Source organism: Stenella coeruleoalba (genome assembly GCF_951394435.1).
Source record: "Stenella coeruleoalba genome assembly, chromosome: 12".
NCBI lineage: Eukaryota > Metazoa > Chordata > Mammalia > Artiodactyla > Delphinidae > Stenella > Stenella coeruleoalba.
The window spans coordinates 44,012,962-44,036,157 of NC_137158.1; the positions used below are offsets into that span (position 1 = coordinate 44,012,962).

General features: G+C 34.4%; 1 long non-coding RNA gene across 2 annotated transcripts in view; it reads right to left on the minus strand.

Moving 5' to 3' along the window:
• Positions 1-716: 716 nt before the first annotated feature.
• Positions 717-23,196, minus strand: part of LOC307195135 — a 29,345-nt gene continuing 6,865 nt past the window's right edge. The window contains exon 3 of one of the 2 annotated variants that reach the window (XR_013830726.1): positions 717-1,604. This is a non-coding gene — a long non-coding RNA (uncharacterized lncRNA). Of the gene's footprint in view, positions 1,605-3,225; positions 3,546-23,196 lie in introns of those variants that run through there. The other variant, XR_013830727.1, reaches the window with a different exon arrangement.

The following is a 23,196-nucleotide window of genomic DNA, read 5'->3' on the forward strand; positions in this document are numbered from 1 at the left end:
TCATGATGTCAAGCATGGCAGCTTGACATAGCCTTTAACCTGTATTTCCTTAATACATAATTATATTTGGTGCATTAAAAGTGAGAAGTTACCGTTAAAATTGTTTTCTTTCCCACCAACACAACAGTCCCTCCTGACAACTCTTCTGTTTACTAGGGCTATAGCCTTCTGGGAGGTTAGGGAGGAGTAAATAAGGAATATCTTGGAAAGAGGTTGAAATCACCAATTCCTCACTGAAAATAAATTACACTGTTGAAAGAAAACCCATAATTCCATCTCCCCTCTAAGCATTGTTCTTCGGTTACTACTAAATTGTTTGTTTGATTCTTACAATAAAATGTGTGTATTTTTTCCTCCAAACCGTTTAAAAACCTAGACGATCATGAAAATTTTTGTATGCTTGAGAAGCACCTCTTCCTATGATGTGTGTGTGTGAACTTTGGATAAACAACACTATGACTGTAAAACATTGTCAGATGACTTTGCAGATTGACTTGATTTTCACTTTTCATCTGGCTGTTTTTAGTACCACGAAGACTGCTTTTATTTCAGAACGAATTCCACTTAGTGACCCTTCAGCAAGCATGCTCTGACCTTTCATAATCACAGCCAAATATGTTTTTAGCTCATTATCTGCTACACTTTATAGTGCCACAGGCTACATGAAGAGCCTGTGCACTCTCAGTGACCTTCACATAGAACTGAGTTTAGAAAGGTGCACAGGTGGCATACAGTCAATGTAAAAAATATATATATTTATATATTATATAAATATTATATATAAATATAACATTTATTAACATATAAATATGTATATATTTATATATTTATATGTTAATATTTATATATATGTAAAATAGGTATTCACATACACACAAATATATGTAAAATGTATTTTTAATATGTTGAACTAATTAAAAATGGAAACTGAATTTTGTTTAAGAAACTTTCGATAAATAAATAATCTTCCTTTTTCTACCCCCAAACCTATTCTCAGGAGATCCTACTGTATGATTTTAAGAGAAAAGTATATCCGAGAAATTTGAGCTTACATTTCACACACCAGACACAGACACACACACATCCCTTTATGTGGGATTAAAAATACAACCTCAGAAGTTTCCTATTTAAAAAAAAAAAAAAAAAAGATTCCCTAACTGACTACTATTGTTCATCCCCTCCAGGACTGACCTCCCAGGTTGAGAAAACAAAGCCTGGAAAGAAGTCCAAATAATCTACATTAAATTAAATCCTTACATACTTGAGGAAGCAGCTTGAGATGAGGGAACATTAACATATAACTTCATCTCCAGATGTGCCCTCTCTTGCATTTTTAAATCTACACAGGACCAGTTACCTAATCTTAAAAAGGCTATTTATATTAAGAGCTACTAAATTATATTTCTTGTAGCTTTTCTTAAATTTAGTTTGCTTTTTAAAATAAGTTCAGTGATATTTAACACGGATCAGGCAATATTATAATTGGAGTCCTAATTAATGTTTTAGAAGTTGAGACCAAATATTCAACAGCAGCAGCAGGCACCAATAATTCCTGGAGTCCGCAAATATGTCCCGAGCAATCTCCATGTTGCATTTCTCTTGGTCTGTGGAAACAAGTGGCAAAAGTAGTTGAAAGTAAATGAGCTGTTCTTTCAATTTAATTCAAGATGTTTTCAGTAGTCTAAATAAAGGGCTTTAGAAACTGTTATTTTTTTCTTCTGATCTTTATAATGCCCCTTGAATTGAAAGCTAAGCGGGCACTTTAATTGTGGGCAGGCCAAAGCTGTGTATTCACAGACTGGAATGAATGCTAATTTGTCAGCCAGGCGAAATTATGCATGTCCTTCTATCTTCCAATTTCCCATGACTGTTCACAGTTGGAGGTTGCTTTTCTATCCCTGGTTTCACTGCCTTCTCTAGAAATCTTTGCAACTGAAATCACTGAGGTGCTTCCTGTTAGCAAGAACTCAACCTCTCTTTTTCCCCCCACCCTGAAGCTTCTGCCTTCTATGAAAATATCTGTGAATGCTGTGCATGAAGGACACTGTGGATACTTCCAAAATTAACTGTTTTGAAATTAAAGTAAAAGTTATTTCCAAAGGCAAACAAAAGAGGAAATAAACCATTTAGTAATCTACAATGAGCAATACTGCAGATCCTTATTTGTTCTGGGAAAGGGTGAAGGGATCTTATTTGAAATTTATCATAACTTTTTGTGTGGAATTTTATTCTGAAAGAGAAGATTTTTAATAGGTTGCCATTTCTGTATATGGTTGGAGAAAAACTTTACCTTTGCAAAGCAAAAGTAAATAGTAAGTAAAATAGTAAAGACCAGTAATTGTTGAATGATATTCCAAGGAGCCCCAAGAGCCAGTGAATTAGATGAGAGAACCCCAAGCAATGGACTCACCCACAGTCAACCAGAGGAGCCCCACCTTGGACTGATTTATACCTTGAGATTTTTCTGTTGGATTCCTAAAGTAATCTAACTGCTGCTATAAAAACAAAGTTTTGAAAACTGCTGAATTCAACATAAAGATTATATAAAAAGAATGGTTGATGCAAATAAATTAATGTGCAGGCAGTTCTGAGCCTTCCAGCAAGATATCCAGTGTTTCTTGAAGACGAGGGTCCTGCTTTGTTTATTTTGTTGTTGCTTACTCTGCAGTGCAGTGACACCTCCAGAAATGCTTTTACCCTATGTATCAACTACGTGTATTGACCTTAGCCAATGTCTTTCTAGTAAAAAAGCTGTCAAGATTTCTAGCAAGGCCCCTTCACTGTTTGATCCTTCAGCAGTCCCCCATCACTGGATGGATTCAGAACATAGAAAGCAGCATGAAGCCCCAGGACTCAGGTCCCCAGGTTATGCCTGATTGGACAGGAATCACCCCTGGAAACAAAGATCTCCTTCTCTAGTACTGTGATTTCTAGAAACAATAATTGTTTAGAGATCGAAAACAAGGAAATCCAGAGTGAATAAATCTATGGGGATTTGTAGGGATCCACTATTGTGAGGACTTGAAGATTCTTTTGACTGAGGATGTGGTTATATATCAAATCAAAATGTAACTGCAATGACCATCTCCCTCTCTCTCTCTCCCCCCTCCCCCTCCCTTGCTCGCTCCCACTCTCGCTCTGTCTCTCATGCACATTTTGCCAGAACCTTGAAGATTTTACCTCTGTTACCCAGATTTTCAGTTTTGGCTCTCAAGGAGTTAATTTATTAGTTAGGTACTGCTCTTGCATTTTGGATTTAATATCATCAGGGGATGAAAGATTTTGGATGTACAAAACAGACCTGACCAAAATAAGAAATATAACTTTATTTTCCTACTCACACATTTTTTAAACTGTGTATTAAGTATCATGTACATTATTAATTTAAAAATAAAACATTCAGACTGTAGTAATATAAAAAGAAAATTTCATACAGCCGTTGATCTTGTATGTTCCTTGGATGGTACAGGGGTTGGCAAACTATGGGCCACATTTGGTCCACAGCACATTATATAGCTTGTCAGCTAGGAATGGTTTCTGCATTTCTAAATGTTTGGGAAAAAATAAAAGAAAAATCGTATTTCATTACACCTGAAAATTATATGAAATTCAAATTTAGCATTTATAAATAAAGTTTTATTGGAACATTTGGGTATTGCCTATATGTCTGCTCTCACACTATAATGAAAGTTGGTTAGTTGCAACCAAGACCATATGGCTTGCAAAGCCTAAAATATTTACTGCTAGTCCTTTACAGAAAACAGCTGCCAAACCCTGGAATAACGGACGCCTTTATTTATAGCTGACTCTCCATCTTAATTTGGCATCATTCACTCTTTTCTCTGTTGTCTCTTTCTAACTTCTTGATACGATTATCAATTATCTTTCTCCTTAGACATGATTTCCCTGAGTTCACGCATGTTAACTCTGCTGGTTCTGTCATTTAAAGAAAAGTGTGAAGAAAAAGAGGGAAAGAATACCAGGTTCCCTGTACTTTGGAGGGACACAGAATCAGAGCTGAGATTTCAAGGTATACCCAGATTTAGACACTCTCCATCAGATTTGGGCTATCCTAACATTTTCTGTTTTTCCCTTCTCTGGAAAAAGTGAAACATTTTCTCTCCTTCTGTTTTGTAACCCATGCCTAATAGCTTGTCAATTGGTCTATAGTTTTGTTTGTTTCAGAGAAGTCCAAAGTTACACCTTGCAGGATATTTAGAGAAGAAAATAACAATCTAGCAGTCATTTAGGAGGTCCCTTAGGGTGCATAGTGATCCATCAATTTTTGTTTCTTTGTGGTTTAAGAGACAGTTTTACCAACAACAAGAATTTACTGTATAGCATAAGGAACTATATTCAATGTCTTGTAATAAACTATAATGGAAAAGAATTGGAAAAAAAAGAAATATATATACACACACATATATGTATAATCGAATCACTTTGGTCTACACCTGAAACTAACACAATATTGTCAATCAACTATACCTCAATTTAAAAAAATTAAGATACAGTGTAGCCATTTGATATAGGACTGCTTACTAACCTACCATTTTCTAGCAGGTATTTTAGTGTATGATAAAAGTAATGCTTGATTAAAATGAACCTTGTTTCCTAGAGAAATCAACATGGCACAGCATTTTTGCTATTTGTAAGCTCCCTTTGAAACCATAACACAGTAAAACTGAGAATAAGAAGCACTATGGCCACACTGTACAGCATCTTCCTTAGGTGTTTCAGCCACAGGAACAGTTTTGGAGCTGTGAAAGCACTTCTTTAAGTGCTTTGAATTTAAATTTGTGCAATGTGTTAATTATTACGCTATTTATAGAATGTTTCTTGGCTCACATACATTTTGAAGAAAAAGATAAACTCATTGTATGGTATTTTTAAATGTACTGAATCCTGAATAAATGTTAGATAGTGCATCAATTTTTATAGCACAACTAGCTATTTTAAAGCACAACTAATACTTATTATTTTTCTTAAATGTGTTAATATTCCTAAACTTTATAAATGTATCTTTCACTACTGTTTAAAGGATTGTAGTAAAAAAAACAAACAAACCCAAGCTCCAATGCAAATAAGATATTTGTGATGGTGAAGGATTAATTAGCAAAGTACTTTATAGCAGCCTCCAGTACTGACATATTACATGTTTGTTTCTTGTCTGTCTTCCTCATTTAATATTTCTCATTAGTGGGAGCTTCAGCCTATTCACCGTGTTCCCATCACCTAGAGTCATGCTTGATACATAGTAGGTGCTCAACAATAAATATTTATTGAATGAGGGAACTGTGAGGCATTAGTCTGCAAAATTAACATACAATGGATGATATGAATTCTCTGCCTAAATTACTTTAAATGTCTTTATAATTCCAAGTTGAAAAAAAGACAAGAAAATCAAAGCCCATTTTGACGAGAGGAAGCTGTAGCTTTACTGGTGATAGTAACAATGGAACAAAGGACATGTTTACACAGAAGTCAGGAAAAGGGAGTATACAGGTAAGAATTTGTCAATGTTTTATTTGCCTTCAGGGAAGAGATGCTTTGAACAGAGGACTTGAGTAAATAGACCACACCCCTCCTTACCAGTAGACTTGGACTTAATTGACCAGTCTCCATGATGTCTCTACAAATACATAAATCATATTCTATTTAACTATATATGAGTTTGGTAAGAGTTTCCTGAAACTGACCACCTTTGAGCATGGTGCTTTGATTGTTGCCATTTTGCTAAACTGTGACATCTTGCCAGAGGCTAATCAGCTTTCTCAGGTTAGAGTTCTATTTTGCTACCCTCTAATCTTCCAGAGGACAGAGATCCCTACAGTACCAGAGTTTAGTATGTTATTGATATTATCTTAGTAAGATTAAGGTAGGTTATGCTGGGGTAACTAAGAAACAAAAACTACAAAACTATGCCAAACACTCTCCTTTCACTATTGCATTATCTCAGACGTGGGTTTTTCTCTGTAGGAAGGCTTTTAGATAAGAATTCAATTTTTTATACATATAGTGTTCTATACTACTATTTCTTCTTCAGTGAACTTCTAATTTTTATCTTTCAAGGTCTGTCCACTTCTTATATTTTCAAATTTATAGGCATAAAGATATTCATAATATTCCTTTACTAGTAGCCTTCAATGTAGGAAGTATAGCCAATACTCCCCATTCTTTCCATGTACTGCTAATTTGTCCTTTTTTTCTTAACCAGTGGCTAGATATTTATCAATTTTATTGATATTTTTAAAGAACCAACCTTTGTTTTCATAAATTTTTCTCTTTCTGCTTTATATTTTATGGACTTAACATTATCCTTATTATTTTCTTCTACTTGGTTGTGTTTAATTTTCTCTACATTTTTTAGTTTAAGTGGAAGCTGAGATCATTTATTTGACACATTTTTTCTTTTCTAGTACAAACACTTAATATTATGAATTTCCCTTGAAGTACTGTTCTTGATGTGAGCAAAAAATGTTGGTGTTTTCATTTTGATACCATTCAAAATATTTTCAAATTTTCATTGTGATACACTTTTTGACTTGAGGATTATTTAGTATATTTTAAAATTCCTAAATGTATTGCTATATTGTGTGTGTGTGTATATAAATATATAATGAAAATATATCCTTTTATTAATCTTAACTTACTCATTAATTTCTAGTTTAACTTTATTGTGGCCAGATAGCATCATATGTATGATTTTGATCCCTTTAAATTTATTCAGATTTTCTTTATGGACCAAAATATACTCTACCTTGGTCAGCATTCTCTGTGAACTTGAAAAACGTGACGTGTAGGTTTTATTGTTCTTGTTAGAAAGTTCTATATGTCAATTAGACCAAGTTGGTTGAGAGTGTATTTAAGTCTTCTACATCCTTATTGAATTTTTTGTCTATTTTCTACATCATTTTATCCATTACTGAAAGAAAAAAGTTGAAATCAGCATGCTCTCCAGCTCTAACTGTACTTTTGTCTATTTCTCTTTTGGTTTCTGTTTCATGCATTTTTAACATCTGTTATTAGGTGCAGATATATTTAGGGTTGTTATGTCTTCTTGATTCATTCCTCTATCATTAGGAGATGACATCCTTTTCTTTGGTAATATTGCTTATCTCTGGTAATATTTCTTATTCCTAAGCTTTTTTGAATTAACTTTTGCATGGTGTGTATTTCTGCATCCTTTTACTTTTAACGTATTTGTATCTGTATACTTATATGGGTTTCATGCAGACTACATATAGTATCCAATCTGACAATATCTTTTTTTATTTTTATTGGAGTATAGTTGATTTACAATGTTGTGTTAGTTTCTGCTGTACAGCAAAGTTAATCAGTTACACATATAACCACTCTTTTTAGTTTTTTTTCCCATATAGGTCATTACAGAGTATTAAGTTCCCTGTACTATACAGTAGGTTCTTGTTAGTTATCTATTTCATATATAATAGTGTGTATATGTCAATCCAAGTCCCCAATTTATCCCTCCCCCCTTTTCCCCTTGATAACCATAAGTTTATTTTCTACACTTGTAACTATATTTCCGTTTTGTAAATAAGTTCATTTGTACCCTTTTTTTAGATTCCACGTATAAGCGATATCGTATGATATTTTCTTTCTCTGACTTACTTCACTCAGTACGACAGTCTCTAGGTCCATCCATGTTGCTGCAAATGGCATTATTTCATTCTTTTTTTATGGCTGAGTAATATTCGATTGTGTATATGTACCACATCTTCTTTACCCATTCATCCATCAGTGGACATTTATGTTGCTTCCATGACCTGGCTATTGTAAACAGTGCTGGAATGAACACTGGGGTGCATGTATCTTTTCGAATTATGGTTTTCTCCGGATATATGCCCAGGAGTGGGATTGCTGGGTCATATTGTACCTCTATTTTTAGTTTTTTAAGGAACCTCCGTACTGTTCTCCATAGTGGCTGTATCAGTTTACATTCCCACCAACAGTGCAAGAATATAGTTGACTTAAAACTATAAATTTGCCCTTTTCTCCACTCCCTCTCCAGCATTTATTGTTTGTAGATTTTTTGATGATGGCCATTCTGGCCAGTGTAAGGTGGTACCTCATTGTAGTTTTGATTTGCATTTCTCTAACAATTAAGTGATGTTGAGCATCTTTTCATATGCTTTTAGCCATCTGTATGTCTTCTTTGGAGAAATGTCTATTTAGATCTTCTACCCATTTTTTGATTGGGTCGTTTGTTTCTTTGATATTGAGCTCCACGAGCTGTTTGTATATTTTGGAGATTAATCGCTTGTCGGCTGCTTCGTTTGCAAACATTTTCTCCCATTTTGTGGGTTGTCTTTTTGTTTTGTTTATGGTTTCCTTTGCTGTGCAAAAGGGTTGAAGTTTAATTAGGTCCTATTTGTTGATTTTTGTTTTTATTTTCATTACTTTAGGAGGTGGATCAAAAAAGATACTGCTGCAGTTTATGTCAGAGTGTTCTGCCTATGTTTTCCTCTAAGAGTTTTATAGTATCTGGTCTTACATTTAGGTCTTTAATTTTGAGTTTATTTTTGTGTATGGTATTAGAGAATGTTCTAATTTCATTCTTTTACATGTGGCTGTCCAGTTTTCCAAGCACCCCTTATTGAAGAGACTGTGTGTTCTCCATTGTATATTCTTGCCTCCTTTGACAGTATCTATCTTTTAATTGAAGGATTTAGATCACTCAAATCTAATGTGATTATTGATATGTTTAATTTTAAATCTACCATATTACTAAATATTTCATTTGTTCTTTGGTTACTCTTTTCTCCACTTCTTTTGCATCTATCATTATTTTATGAATACATTTTCTTCCACTATTGGCTTATTAGCATATGTTGTTTTATGTTTTAGTTTTCTCTATTAGGTTTGCAATATATAAACTTATCACTGTCATTATCACTTTAACTTATCACTTCAACTAGCAAGCATTGTATCACTTCCATCTAGTATAAAAAACTTCTATTCTCCCTGCCTTGATGCTAACATAGTCATACATTTTAGTTCTACATATGATAGAAACCCCACAACACACTATTATTATTTTTGCCTTAAACAGCTAGTCATCTGGCACTACTCACTCCTTCGAAAAGATTCAAGTTCCCATCTGGTATCTCCTTCCTTCTGCCTGTGGAGAGTCTGATGACAACAAAGTTACTCAGCTTTTTTTTTTTTTTCTTTCCTAAAAAGTCTTTATTTTGCCTTCATTTGTGAAATAATATTTTCATTGGGTGTACAGTTGAGGGTTGACAGATTTTTTTTTCTTTCAGTAATATGAAGATGACATTTCTTGTATTCTGGTTTGCATAGTATCTGAAAATAGGTCTTTTATCATCATCTCTTTGGTCTTCTGTATGTAATGCTGCTTTCTCTGGCTGTTTTTAAGATTATCTTTTTGTCACCATTTTTAGAATGTCTTTATTGTTTTATATAGTACTTTATGTGTTTTCTTCTTGGAATTTTTTGAACTTCTTGGATCTTAGGGTTTATACATTTCATCACTTTTGATTATTTTTTCAGTCCTTTTATTCTGTCTCCTCATACCTTTCCCCACCCTCTCTCTGTCTCCATGATTCTGGGGTTCCAATTATATACGTTAGATAGTTTGATATTGTTCAACCAGTTGCTGATATTGTTTATTCTTTTCAGTGTATTTCTCTTTGAACTTTATTTTGAATAGCTTCTGTTGCTATGTGTTCAAGTTCTCTGAACTTTTGCAGCAGTTCATATGCTGTTAATCCTATTCAGCTAAGTATTTTCATTTTATATATTATATTTTTCATTGCTAGTAGTTCCGTTGTTTTCTTTTTTACATCTTCTGTTTCTCTCATCATCATTTTTAAGTTTTCCTTTACACTCCTGAGCATATTTATAACATTTGTAATTTCCGTTTTATAGTCTCTGGCTTGCAAGTCCATAATCTGTCCTTTTTAGGTCTATTTCTATTAATTGATACTTATATCTCTTATGGGTCACATTTTCCTGCTTCATGGTATACCCTGGAATTTTGTTTGAATGTCCTACCCAATGAACTTTATGCTGTTGGTTAGTAGATTTTGTTGTATGCCTTTAAAGGGTGTTGAATTTTTTCTAGCATTCAGTTGAACTGTTTGAGACCAAATTTATGCTTTCATAATTTTCTTCAAAACTTTGTTAGGAGTGATCCAAAGAAGTTTTTAGTCTTAGGCTCTCTTAGTTCGTTCCTAAAGTGATACCTGTTTTTGATTCTACTCAATATTCTATGAGTATATTGTGAGATTTTTCTATTCTGACTGTGGGAATGTAAAATACTTTCAACCCTCAGTGAGCAAGAGGAATTATTCAGCCTTCTTCCTGGTATTTTTTTCCCCAGTCTTAGTGAGTTTTATCCTACATGTGTTCAGATACTCAGCCAAAGACTAGAGGGAATGGCTCTACATATATCTATCTCTCTCTCTCTCTCCACCCCCATTCCCAGCTCCCAATTCTCTTGTAGTCTGTCCCACAATTTCTAGCCATCCCTCATCTCCCAAATTCCAATTTCTGGAATTCTGTTCTCAACTCTGTGTGGCTTAAGTTGCCCTCACCTGCTCTGAGTTCTGAGAGCTACTTCCATTAAGTAACCTGGAGCAACCATAGGGGTCATATTATTTGTTTCCCTTTTCTGAAGAACCACAGCCCTCTACTGCCTATTTGAAACATCTAATAATTATAGTTTTATATATATTATCCAGTTTTTTTTTTTAGTTTTTAAATTTTTTATGATGGGAGAACAAATTCCTTAGCAAGTAAGTATTTATGGACAGAAATGAAAGTCCTGTAGTCTGGTTCTGATTTGCTAATAATAAACACAGTCCATTTGTTATTTAAGGTAATGTTTCTCAAAGTGTAAGCCATAGAGCAACTGAATCACATTAGATTGGTTGATAATGTGTATTCCTGGGATGCACATTTAACCTACTGAATCATAATATCTGGGAGGTTGTCCTAGGATGTAATTTTTTAACAAAAATCCAAATAACTGTTTTTAATAAGAAAATTAATACACTAGTCTAAGAACATTTAATGATCATTTTAGTAACACTAGGGTTTGCACTGAACTGTGTGTTTATGTACTTGTGTATGTGTGTATGTATATGCTCATTTTCTAGAATTGTTTCAATTAAGTACCTTTTTTGAGTTAGAAACCTGGCTCTCTAAAAATAAGGTGACTTTTAATAACATTATTGCTTAGACTTCTTTCAATATGCTGGTATAAAAGAGAGTCCCTTTTAAGTTAGTGATTAACCCAAAGGAAAAAGTTGTGCTTATATATTGAGTTTTTAATGATCAATCCACTAAAACTCACTAAGATTTACTCAATAGATTTAATTTAATTTAATTAATTAATTTATTTAAGAAATTTCATGTAATGTCTGAAATATTTATATTAACATATTTCCATACAAATAACCCAAAGAAAGTTTAGTATTAGTTGTGTTTTTGTTTGTTTTTTTATACTGCAGGTTCTTATTAGTCATCAATTTTATACACATCAGTGTATACATGTCAATCCCAATGCCCAATTCAGCACACCACGATCCCCACCCCACCGTGATTTTCCCCCCTTGGTGTCCGTACGTTTGTTCGCTACATCTGTGTCTCAACTTCGGCCCTACAAACCGGTTCATCTGTACCATTTTTCTAGGTTTCACATACATACGTTAATATATGATATTTGTTTTTCTCTTTCTAACTTCACTCTGTATGACAGTCTCTAGATCCATCCATGTCTCAACAAATGACTCAGTTTCATTCCCTTTTATGGCTGAGTAATATTCCATTGTATATATGTACCACAACTTCTTTATCCATTCGTCTACTAATGGGCATTTAGGTTGCTTCCATGACCTGGCTATTGTAAATAGTGCTGCAATGAACATTGTGGTGCATGTGTCTTTTTGAATTATGGTTTTCTCTGGGTATATGCCAAGGAGTGGGATTGCTGGATCATATGGTAATTCTATTTTTAGTTTTTTAAGGAACCTCCATACTGTTCTCCATAGTGGCTGTATCAATTTACATTCCCACCAACAGTGCGAGAGGGTTCCCTTTTCTCCACACCCTCTCCAGCATTTGTTGTTTGTAGATTTTCTGATGATACCCATTCTAACTGCTGTGAGGTGACACCTCATTGTAGTTTTGATTTGCATTTCTCTAATAATTCGTGATGTTGAGCAGCTTTTCATGTGATTCTTGGCCATCTGTATGTCTTCTTTGGAGAATGTCTATTTAGGTCTTCTGCCCATTTTAGGATTGGGTTCTTTGTTTCTTTAATATTGAGCTGCATGAGCTGTTTATATATTTTGGAGATTAATCCTTTGTCCATTGATTCATTTGCAAATATTTTCTCCCATTCTGAGGGTTGTCTTTTCGTTTTGTTTATGGTCTGCTTTGCTGTGCAAAAGCTTTTAAGTTTCATTAGGTCCCATTTGTTCATTTTTGTTTTTATTTCCTTTACTCTAGGACGTGGAACAAAAAAGATCTTGCTGTGATTTATGTCAAAGGGTGTTCTTCCTATGTTTTCCTCTAAGAGTTTTACAGTGTCCGGTGTTATATTTAGGTCTCAAATCCATTTTGAGTTTATTTTTGTGTATGGTGTTCGGGAGTGTTCTAATTTCATTCTTTTACATGTAGCTTTCCAGTTTTCCCAGCACCACTTATTGAAGTGACTGTCTTTTCTCCATTGTATATCCTTGCCTCCTTTGTCATAGATTAGTTGACCATAGGTGCGTGGGTTTATCTCTGGGCTTTCTATCTTGTTCCATTGATCTATGTTTCTGTTTTTGTGCCAGTACTATATTGTCTTGATTACTGTAGCTTTGTAGTATAGTCTGAAGTCAGGGAATCTGATTCCTCCAGCTCCGTTTTTTTCCCTCAAGACTGCTTTGGCTATGCGGGATCTTTTGTGTCTCCATACAAATTTTAAGATGATTTGTTTTAGTTCCATAAAAAATGCCATTGGTAAATTGATAGGGATTGCATTGAATCTGTAGATTGCTTTGGGTACTATAGTCATTTTCACAATATTGATTCTTCCAATCCAAGAACATGGTATATCTCTCCATCTGTTGGCATCATCTTTAATTTCTTTCATCAGCGTCTTATAGTTTTCTGCATACAGGTCTTTTGTTTCCCTAGGTAGGTTTATTCCTAGGTATTTTATTCTTTTTGTTGCAGTGGTAAATGAGAGTGTTTCCTTAATTTCTCTTTCAGATTTTTCATCATTAGTGTATAGGAATGCAAGAGATTTCTGTGCATTAATTTTCTATCCTGCAACTTTACCAAATTAATTGATTAGCTCTAGTAGTTTTCTGGTGGCATTTTTAGGATTCTCTATGTATAGCATCATGTCATCTGCAAACAGTGACAGTTTTAATTATTCTTTTCCAACTTTTATTCCTTTTTCTTCTCTGATTTCTGTGGCTAGGACTTCCAAAACTATGTTGAATAATAGTGGTGAGAGTGGACATCCTTGTCTCGTTCATGATCTTAAGAGGAAATGCTTTCAGTTTTTCACCATTGAGAATGATGTTTGCTGTGGGTTTGTCGTATGTGGCCTTTATTATGTTGTGGTAGGTTCCCTCTAGGCCCACTTTCTGGAGAGTTTTTACCATAAATGGGTGTTGAATTTTGTCAAAAGCTTTTTCTGCATCTATTGAGATGATCATATGGTTTTTATTCTTCAATTTGTTCATTTGGTGTATCACATTGATTGACTTGAGTATATTGAAGAATCCTTGTATCCCTGGGATAAATCCCAGTTGATTATGGTGTATGATCTTTTAATGTGTTATTGGATTCTATTTGCTACTATTTCATTGAGGATTTTTGCATCTATATTCATCAGTGATGTTGGTCTGTAATTTTCTTTTTTTGTAGTATCTTTGTCTGGTTTTGGTATCAGGGTGATGGTGGGCTTGTAGAATGAGTTTGGGAGTGTTCCTTCCTGTGCAATTTTTTGGAAGAGTTTGAGAAGGATGGGTGTTAGCTCGTCTCTAAGTGTTTGATAGAATTCCCCTGTGAAGCCATCTGGTCCTGGACTTTGGTTTGTTGGAAGATTTTTAATCACAGTTTCAATTTCATTACTTGTGATTGGTCTCTTCATATTTTCTGTTTCTTCCCAGTTCAGTCTTGGAAGGTTATACCTTTCTAAGAATTTGTCCATTTCTTCCAGGTTGTCCATTTTATTGGCATATTGTTGCCTGTAATAGTCTCTTAGGATGCTTTGTATTTCTGCGGTGCCTGTTGTAACTTCTCCTTTTTCATTTCTAATTTAATTGACTTGAGTCCTCTCCCTCTTTTTCTTGATGAGTCTGGCTAATAGTTTATCAATTTTGTTTGTCTTCTCAAAGAAGCATCTTTTAGTTTTATTGATCTTTGCTACTGTTTTCTGTTTTTCTATTTCATTTATTTCTGCTCTGATCTTTATGATTTCTTTCCTTCTGCTAACTTTGGGTTTTGTTTGTTCTTTCTCTAGTTCCTTTAGGTGTAAGGTTAGACTGTTTTTTTGAGATTTTTCTTGTTTTTTGAGGTAGGCTTGTATAGCTATAAACTTCCCTCTTAGAACTGCTTTTGCTGCATCCCATAGGTTTTGGATCATCGTGTTTTCATTGTCATTTGTCTCTAGGTATTTTTTGATTTCCTCTTTGATTTCTTCAGTGACCTCTTGGTTTTTGTGTGATGTATTGTTTAGCTTCCATGTGTTTGTGGTTTTTACATATTTTTCCCTGTAATTCATTTCTAATCTCATAGTGTTGTGGTCAGAAAAGATGCTTGATATGAGTTCAATTTTCTTAAATTTACTGAGGCTTGATTTGTGACCCAAGGTGTGATCTAACCTGGAGAATGTTCCGTGCACACTTGAGAAGAAAGTGTAATATGCGGTTTTTGGATGGAATGTCCTATAATTATCAATTAAATCTATCTGGTCTATTGTGTCATTTAAAGCATCTGTTTCCTTATTTTTATTTTGGATGATCTGTCCATTGGTGTAAGTGAGGTGTTAAAGTCCCCCACTATCATTTTGTTACTGTCGATGTCCTGTTTTATAGCTGTTAGCAGTTACCTTATGTATTGAGGTGCTCCTGTGGTTGGTGCATATATATTTATAATTGTTACATCTTCTTCTTGGATTGATCCCTTGATCATTATGTAGTGGCCTTCCTTGTCTCTTGTAACATTCTTTATTTTAAAGTCTATTTTATGTGATATGAGTATAGCTACTCCTGGTTTCTTTTCATTTCCATTTGCATGGAATATCTTTTGCCATCCCCTCACTCTCAGTCTGTATGTGTCCCTAGGTCTGAAATGGGTCTCTTGTAGACAGCATATAGATGGGTCTTGTTTTTGTATCCATTCAGCAAGCCTGTGTCTTTTGGTTGGAGCATTTAATCCATTCATATTTAAAGTAATTATTGATATGTATGTTCCTATGACCATTTTCTCATTTTGGATTTGTTTTTGTAGATCCTTTTCTTCTCTTGTTTTTCCCACTTTAAGTTCCTTTAGCATTTGTTGTAGAGTTGGTTTGGTGGTGCTGATTTCTCTTAGCTTTTGCTTGTCTGTAAAGCTTTTGATTTCTCCATCAAATCTGAATGAGATCCTTGCTGGGTAGAGTAATCTTGGTTGTAGGTTCTTCCCTTTCATCACTTTAAGTATATCATGCCACTCTCTTCAGGCTTGTAGAGTTTCTGCTGCGAAATCAGCTGTTAACCTTATGGCAGTTCCCTTGTATGTTATTTGTCATTTTTCCCGTGCTGCTTTCAATAATTTTTCTTTGTCTTTAATTTTTGCCAGTTTGATTACTATGTGTCTCAGTGTGTTCTCCTTGGGTTTATCCTGTATGGGACTTGCTGCGCTTTCTGGACTTGGGTGGCTATTTCCTTTCCCATGTTAGGGAAGTTTTCGACTATAACCTCTTCAAATATTTTCTCGGGTCCTTTCTCTCTCTCTTCTCCTTCCGGGACCCCTATAATGCAAATGTTCTTGCATTAATGTTGTCCCAGAGGTCTCTTAGGCTGTCTTCATTTCTTTTCATTCTTTTTTCTTTAGTTTGTTCCACAGTAGTGAATTCCACCATTCTGTCTTCCAGGTCACTTATCTGTTCTTCTGCCTCAGTTATTCTGCTGTTGATTCCTTCTAGTGTAGTATTCATTTCAGTTATTTTATTGTTCATCTCTGTTTGTTTGTTCTTTCATTCTTCTAGGTCTTTGTTAAACATTTCTTGTATCTTCTCAATCTTTGCCTCCATTGTTTTTCCGAGGTCCTGGATCATCTTCACTATCATTATTCTGAATTCTTTTTCTGGAAGGTTGCCTATCTCCACTGAATTTAGTTGTTTTTCTGGGGTTTTATCTTGTTCCTTCATCTGGTACATAGCCCTCTGCCTTTTCATCTTGTCTGTCTTTCTGTGAATGTGGTTTTTGTCCCACAGGCTGCAGGATTGTATTTCTTCTTGCTTCTGCTGTCTGCCCTCTGGTGGATGAGGCTATCTAAGAGGCCTGATGGGAGGGAGTGGTGCTGGATAGAGCTGACTGTTGCTGTGGTGGGCAGAGCTCAGTAAAACTTTAAACCCCTTGACTGGGTTGACTTCTGTGCTATAAGTGTTCACCAGTCTGTGAGTCACCCACCCAGCAGTTATGGGATTTGATTTTACTGTGATTGCGCCTCTTCTACCACCTCATTGTGGCTTCTCCTTTGTCTTTGTATGTGGGGTATCTTTTTTGGTGAGTTCCAGTGTCTTCCTGTTGATGATTGTCCAGCAGGTAGCTGTGATTCTGGTGTTCTCACCAGAGGGAGTGAGAGCACATCCTTCTACTCTGCCATCTTGTTTTTGTCATCTACTCACTAGATTTTAAATTCTGGGAGATCAAGGACCCATTCCATCTTCTTCAGCCCTTTTATAGATTTTTATAGATTTTTGTGGATTGTGGCTGGAACATATGGGCCTTTAGTAAATATTTGTTGAACAAATGAATAATAAGAACATATATGTTAGTTCTTTTTTAAAGAACTAACTATATGTTAGTTCTATAACATATAGTTAGTTATAGAACTATATATAGTTCTATAGAATATATATAACTATATATGTTAGTTCTTTTTTAAATAACTAACTATATGTTAGTTCTTTAAAAAAAAGTATGTGGAGATTTAGGCATGCCACCTAAGAGCTAACAACTTCATAGAGTATAAATGATCTTAAGTTCATAAATCATTAATTATTATATATTTTCAAATTTTACCTGGAAATTAGGATTTGTTTCATAAAGAAGCCGATGTTACCAATATCTGATCATCTTTTTCTTTTTTTAAAATGAAATTATTTTATTATGATGTACTAAAGTACACATCTCTAAATTCTTATTTGTTTTATTTATGGTTTCTTTTGCTATGCAGAAGACTTTAAGTTTAATTAGGTCCCATTTGTTTATTTTTGTTTTTATTTCCATTACTCTAGGAGAGAGATCTAAAAAAGATATTGTGATTTATGTCAGAGTGTTCTGCCTATGTTTTCCTCTAGGAGTTTTAATTATCCGGTCTTACATTTAGGTCCTTAATCCATTTGGAGTTTATTTTTGTGTATGGTATTAAAGAATGTTCTCATTTCATTTTTCTACATAGAGATGTCCATTTTTCCCAAGTCACTTATTGAGGAGACGGTCTTTTCTCCATTGTGTATTCTTGGCTCCTTTATCAAAGATTAATTGACCACAGGTGTGTAGATTTATCTCTGGGCTTTGTGTCCTGTTCCATTGATCTATATGTCTGTTTTTGTGTCAGTACCATACTGTTGTGATTACTGTAGCTTTGTAGTCAGGGAGCCTGATTCCTCCAGTTTGTTTTTCTTTCTCAAGATTGCTTTTGTTATTTGGAGTCTTTTGTGTTTCCATACAAATTTTAAATTTTTGGTTCTAGTTCTGTGAAAAATGCCATTGGTAATTTGATAGGTTTTGTGTTGAATATGTAGATTGTCTTTTGTAGTATGGTCATTTTGACAATATTGATTCTTTCAGTCCAAGAACACTGTATATCTTTCCATCTGTTCATGTCATCTTTGATTTCTTTCATCAGTGTATTACAGTTCTTGGAGTACAGGTCTTTTGCCTCCTTAGGTAGATTTATTTTCGGCATTTTATTCTTTTTGATGTGATGGTAAATGGGATTGCTTCCTTAATTTTCCTTTCTGATCTTTTGTTGTTAGTGTATAGGAATGCATATCAATATAAAATCCAAAGAAATGAAATTGTGTGTAATTTCTTATTAAATTTTATCAAGAACAATATCTGGATGGAATTAGGTATGCTTTAACTAATATGACCTAGGCTCAATGATAAACAAGAATACAATAAATGAGGAGAAGGCTTGAATAGACACAGTAACAGAGGGATGAAAAGTTTATGAATGATCAGTAAGATGTAAATCAATAAGCAGGTAAATAATCATCATGGAAATGCCGATTATTTATTTGAACTTTTTTTTTTGTAGTTTTTACCGAATGTACTTTTCCTGTCCCAGGATCTCATCTAGTATTTCACATTTTATTTAGTTATCATATCACCACAGCCTCCTCTAGATTATGACAGTTTCTCAGACATTTCTGTTTTTGATGACCTTGAAAGTTTTGAGAACTACTGGTCAGGTATGTTGTAAAATATGTCTTAATATTGAATTGTCTGAAGTTATTGTCATGATTAGACAGTGGTTATGGGTTTTGAGAGGAATGCCAAAGAGGTAAAGTGTCATTCTCATCACGTCATATGGAGGGTACATACTATCAACACATAGAAAAATAAAAATGCTATTTATGTTATTAAATTCCATTTACTTCCAGATCAGTTAACACTTGGGTTTTCTTGCACATAATACTTACTCACTCTCTATTTGATTTACCTCAATAACATGAGTTATTTAAAGACTAGTAAACAATTCCTTAGCATGAATAAATTAACCTCTTATTTTCAGTTTCATTGTTTCATGATTTGTTTGTTTAGTTTTTATTTTATTTTTACATTCTATGGAAATTCTCTAGGACAATGCTTAATAAAGCAGTGTCTTAGCGTGTGGCAGAAATATTGGTCTGAAATAAGCTTTTAGTTGCAAGGCTCAGAAACATCAACAGAAGCATCTGGTCAGAGGTTGGTTTTCTGGCATTGTGCTGAGACTGGCAGATTGGCATTTTCTAACCTTCATTATTCAGGTACCACTGGATTTTTGGTATGGGGTTGACAATGTTAAATACTGTTTTGGAAAAATAAATTTGCCTGGAGTTAAGTACATTGTATGCTAAAGAATGACACTAAGAAAATAAATTTAGTTGCTGAGGGACTTATCTTCTAAAAATTACATTTGTTCGTTTAACTCTGAGATTTTTAAGAGTGGGGAATTATAAAAAGTCGTTTTAATCTGATCATCTCTTTTGAAGGATGCTACAAATATCTGATCACACATGCACACTCTGCATGTATGTGCATACTTTCTCATCCCCATATGAAGTATGAAATATTTGGCCATACAAAGCAATATTAAAATAAAGGTGAAATTACTCTTTCATAGATCTTACTTTGCGATCTTAATTGTGATTTTATATTTTAAAATAAAGCACATTAACCCATATGAGATAGCATATCAAAATAGCTCAGTTGGAAAGGGCATTAATGTACTTTTCCAATCTATAACTTTAATGACCATAAGAGGATACACAGGATAGAGTAAATGCAAAGATAGGTGTAGTGTGTGGTTGAATAGCAGGCTTTCCAACATCAATCTGCCACCTCCTTCAATAACCTTTCGCCTGACAAAGCTTTAGTTTAACTGGCCTTAAATCTCAGTTCTCTGCAGGTGGCATGGATCATTGCCAGGAGCATCTCCTCTTATTAATACAGTCAGCTGATACACTTTGACAGGCACTTATGCATATTTCAAAATATTGAAAGGGGTCAATCTCGGCTAAACCAGAATTTGCCTAATTGCTCTTGCTAGCTTCCCATGGGATATTAGACAGCAACAATGTGGGACGGAGCAGTATCAAGCTTTCCTAACAAGTTCTGCAGCTTAGTGACCCTGCTGACAAATGACCTTTCAACGCTCTACTGTCAAATACCTAAATAGCAACTCTTCCCTCAGCATGAAATGTTAGGTTCATTAGGAGTGTGAAACTTTATGGAAATCTCTAATGGGGTTTTGAGTTTTCAGCAAGATGAATTATCACTTAGTTAAATATCACCTCCCCTCATACCCCATCTCCACTGCTTCAATTATAATTTTTCTAAAACCATAACACTCAAGGCAACACGTGCTTACCTAAAGCTTTTCCTCTAAAGATTCACTACATATGAAATTGCTTGTCACCTCATAGCTATAAGGTGAAGGTAGCAGAAATAAGCACATGGATCCTTTTAAAAGCAAAGAGGTATATTTAAAGTTACTGAAAGTTGCTCCCTAAAAAACATAAACAATCAACTTCATTGTTTTAACCATTAAAAGATTACTAATACACAAGTCCCTTTGTCAAACATACAAACAGGACTACAGTCACCATTGTAGTTTGTAGACGTGAAAGGGTATCTCAAACACACACACAATCAAAATTTCACTAATTCCTTCTAGTTGTGGTTTGAGTTCATGAAGTTAGGTTGAACTTATGAAGTTAGGATTACAGAATATTCTCATAGTATAATTGGATTTATTAACTTAGTTCCATAACAAGAATGCAAATTAGCTTAACAGTGTTTTATAATAGACCCCTTTAGACTCAGTAGAATAGCTCTGCTATTCTTGTTGTTTTCAAATGGTTGCTGCTAAGGCTATGTATCTTTTTATCTAGGTTAATGCTTTTCTTACATTATTATTAATACTATCGATTTGTTTAATGTATCTTCTTTTTAATAAACCTATTCTGATAGTGTGAAAGCCTTTTGCTTAAATGAGTTCTCTTAACTATTTCCACAGTAACACATGCCCTTTAAAAAAAATCCTTTCTGCTGCTTTTTATTAAAATGTGATTTATTTTCTCTAAGAAATGGGCATATTTGGTAAAAGAGAAAAATAATATACTGTAAAGTAGTTATGAAAAAGAAACGAAGGAAAAAGCAGCATATCAACTTCATATTTTGAAGTTTATCTTGTTTCTATTGCATTTATTAATAGTAAATGTAGGTCCATATGCAAATTTATGGTAAAATGCTGCCATTCTTGCTCTGGGAGGTGATCTGGTGATATAAGTATCCATAGATATATATCCATCTACATATATATACCCGCACATCTGTATGTATCCACATACATATACACACACTCACATACACTTAATATTGGGTTGGCCAAAAAGTTAGTTCGGGTTTTTCTGTAACATCTTACGGAAAAGCCTGAATGAACGTTTTGGCCAACCCAGTATATAAAACATATACGGTAGCCTACTATTGGTTTAGTTAATCTTTTAACATAATGAGCAAAAAGTGTATTTTAATGTGAAGTATTATAGATACTGGAGTTGTGGTTTAGGATTAGTCTCTCTTTATATTAGAGTATTGACATAGTGATTAGTATTGACAATAGTGAAATGGTAAATAAATGCCCAATCTGATTTTCTAATCATTGACCTGTATTTAAAAAGTGCCCAACAACCCACTGACCCTTTCAATTCTCTATTACCTGCCGTATTTTCTAAGCATCCTCTGTTAATTTAGAATAAACAATGATTTCGATAAAACTGAGAAATTTTCTTGTGAGGAGTCATTTCTTGCTAATTTACTGCTTCATCTCTTGAGAGAATTATGCAATTCTCAAGCCACTGAGCTGCCTTTTGCATTCCAACCAACCCTATACTTACAGAATGAGGGAAGAAAGGATAATCAGATAAATATGATGTTTAACTATTTCAATGTATTTATAAGGATTTCTGTTGCATGGCAACTTTCATCTTCATTTAAAAAAGTTTTCTCCATTTGGATATTTTTCTCCTATTTGCTTAAATGAGATTTCTAAGTTTAATTTTAGCAATGCAACACATAGCCAAAGACATATACAACTGGGGTTCAGGTAAAAGAACAGAATGCCCCAGTAAGTTTACATTTCTGATAAACAAGGAATTTTTTTAGTATAAGTATGTCCCAAGTATTGTATGGTACATACTTATAATAAAAAAATATTACTTATTTACCAGAAATTCAAACTTAATTGGGCCTTCTCCCCTACCCTTTTTAAAAAAGTCACTGAATCTGGCATGGCACCTCTATAAAAGTGATCTCTGACATCATTGACAGATCATGATTCTTCTGTGTAAATTTCAACCCACAGAACAAAATACGTGAGGAATGATATTACCGCTAAAATGTTAGGACACGACACACATTCCTCATTTTATTGTCTCAGAGGCTGGTTGATTTCATTGAAAATGACCAGAGTCTTCATTAACTGGATTATTAAATCCCAGTCAGGAGAAAGATGTATGGGTATGAGTGATTTTTTAAAATATAAAAATCTAAACTAAACATCAAGTAAAAGCCTTCTTTTTTTTGACCTTTTCTATTTTTTCTTTCCTTTTCCTTTTCTTCAGCTTTACATGAAGACCTTGCTGAAGGCTGGAGGCTGTCAGGTAGACATGAGAGGGGTCACCTTATCCCAGTAACAGGTGCCTCAGGCAGCCATAGCAACTTGACTCCAGGCACAGGGCTCTGGGCTCAGACCTGAACGTGATGGGCAGAGGCCCTGGGGATGGACCCACCAGGCAGTTGTGGCCCCTTAGTCCTGAGATAGCTCTGGAGCAAGGGGTTGCAAATAAAGTTTTTATGGTACTATTTTCTGGGTCCAGGGAGGATGAAGTCAGATCAACAACTATTCATCTATTTTAGACTTTATAATGAATATTCATACAAAGGTGAGATATCTGCCAAGCAGCCTGCCTGGTGATTAGGAGTCTAACAGAAGGACATTTTCTGCAGCAGCTGTTAAAATTAAGCTTGGAAATGAAAAATCCCATTACAGATAGCATTACTTTTTCACGTAGGACAGTGCATAAAGCTCCTAAAATAAAACTAAAGGTTCAAATCCATCTGTCTTAGTGTTGGCTGAGAGTTGAAAATGAAATGGCTTAAGTCAGAGCCATCTTGACAGGTCTGTGCTTTATGAGCACAGTCACTGTCTCCATGTTCCAGTTATATT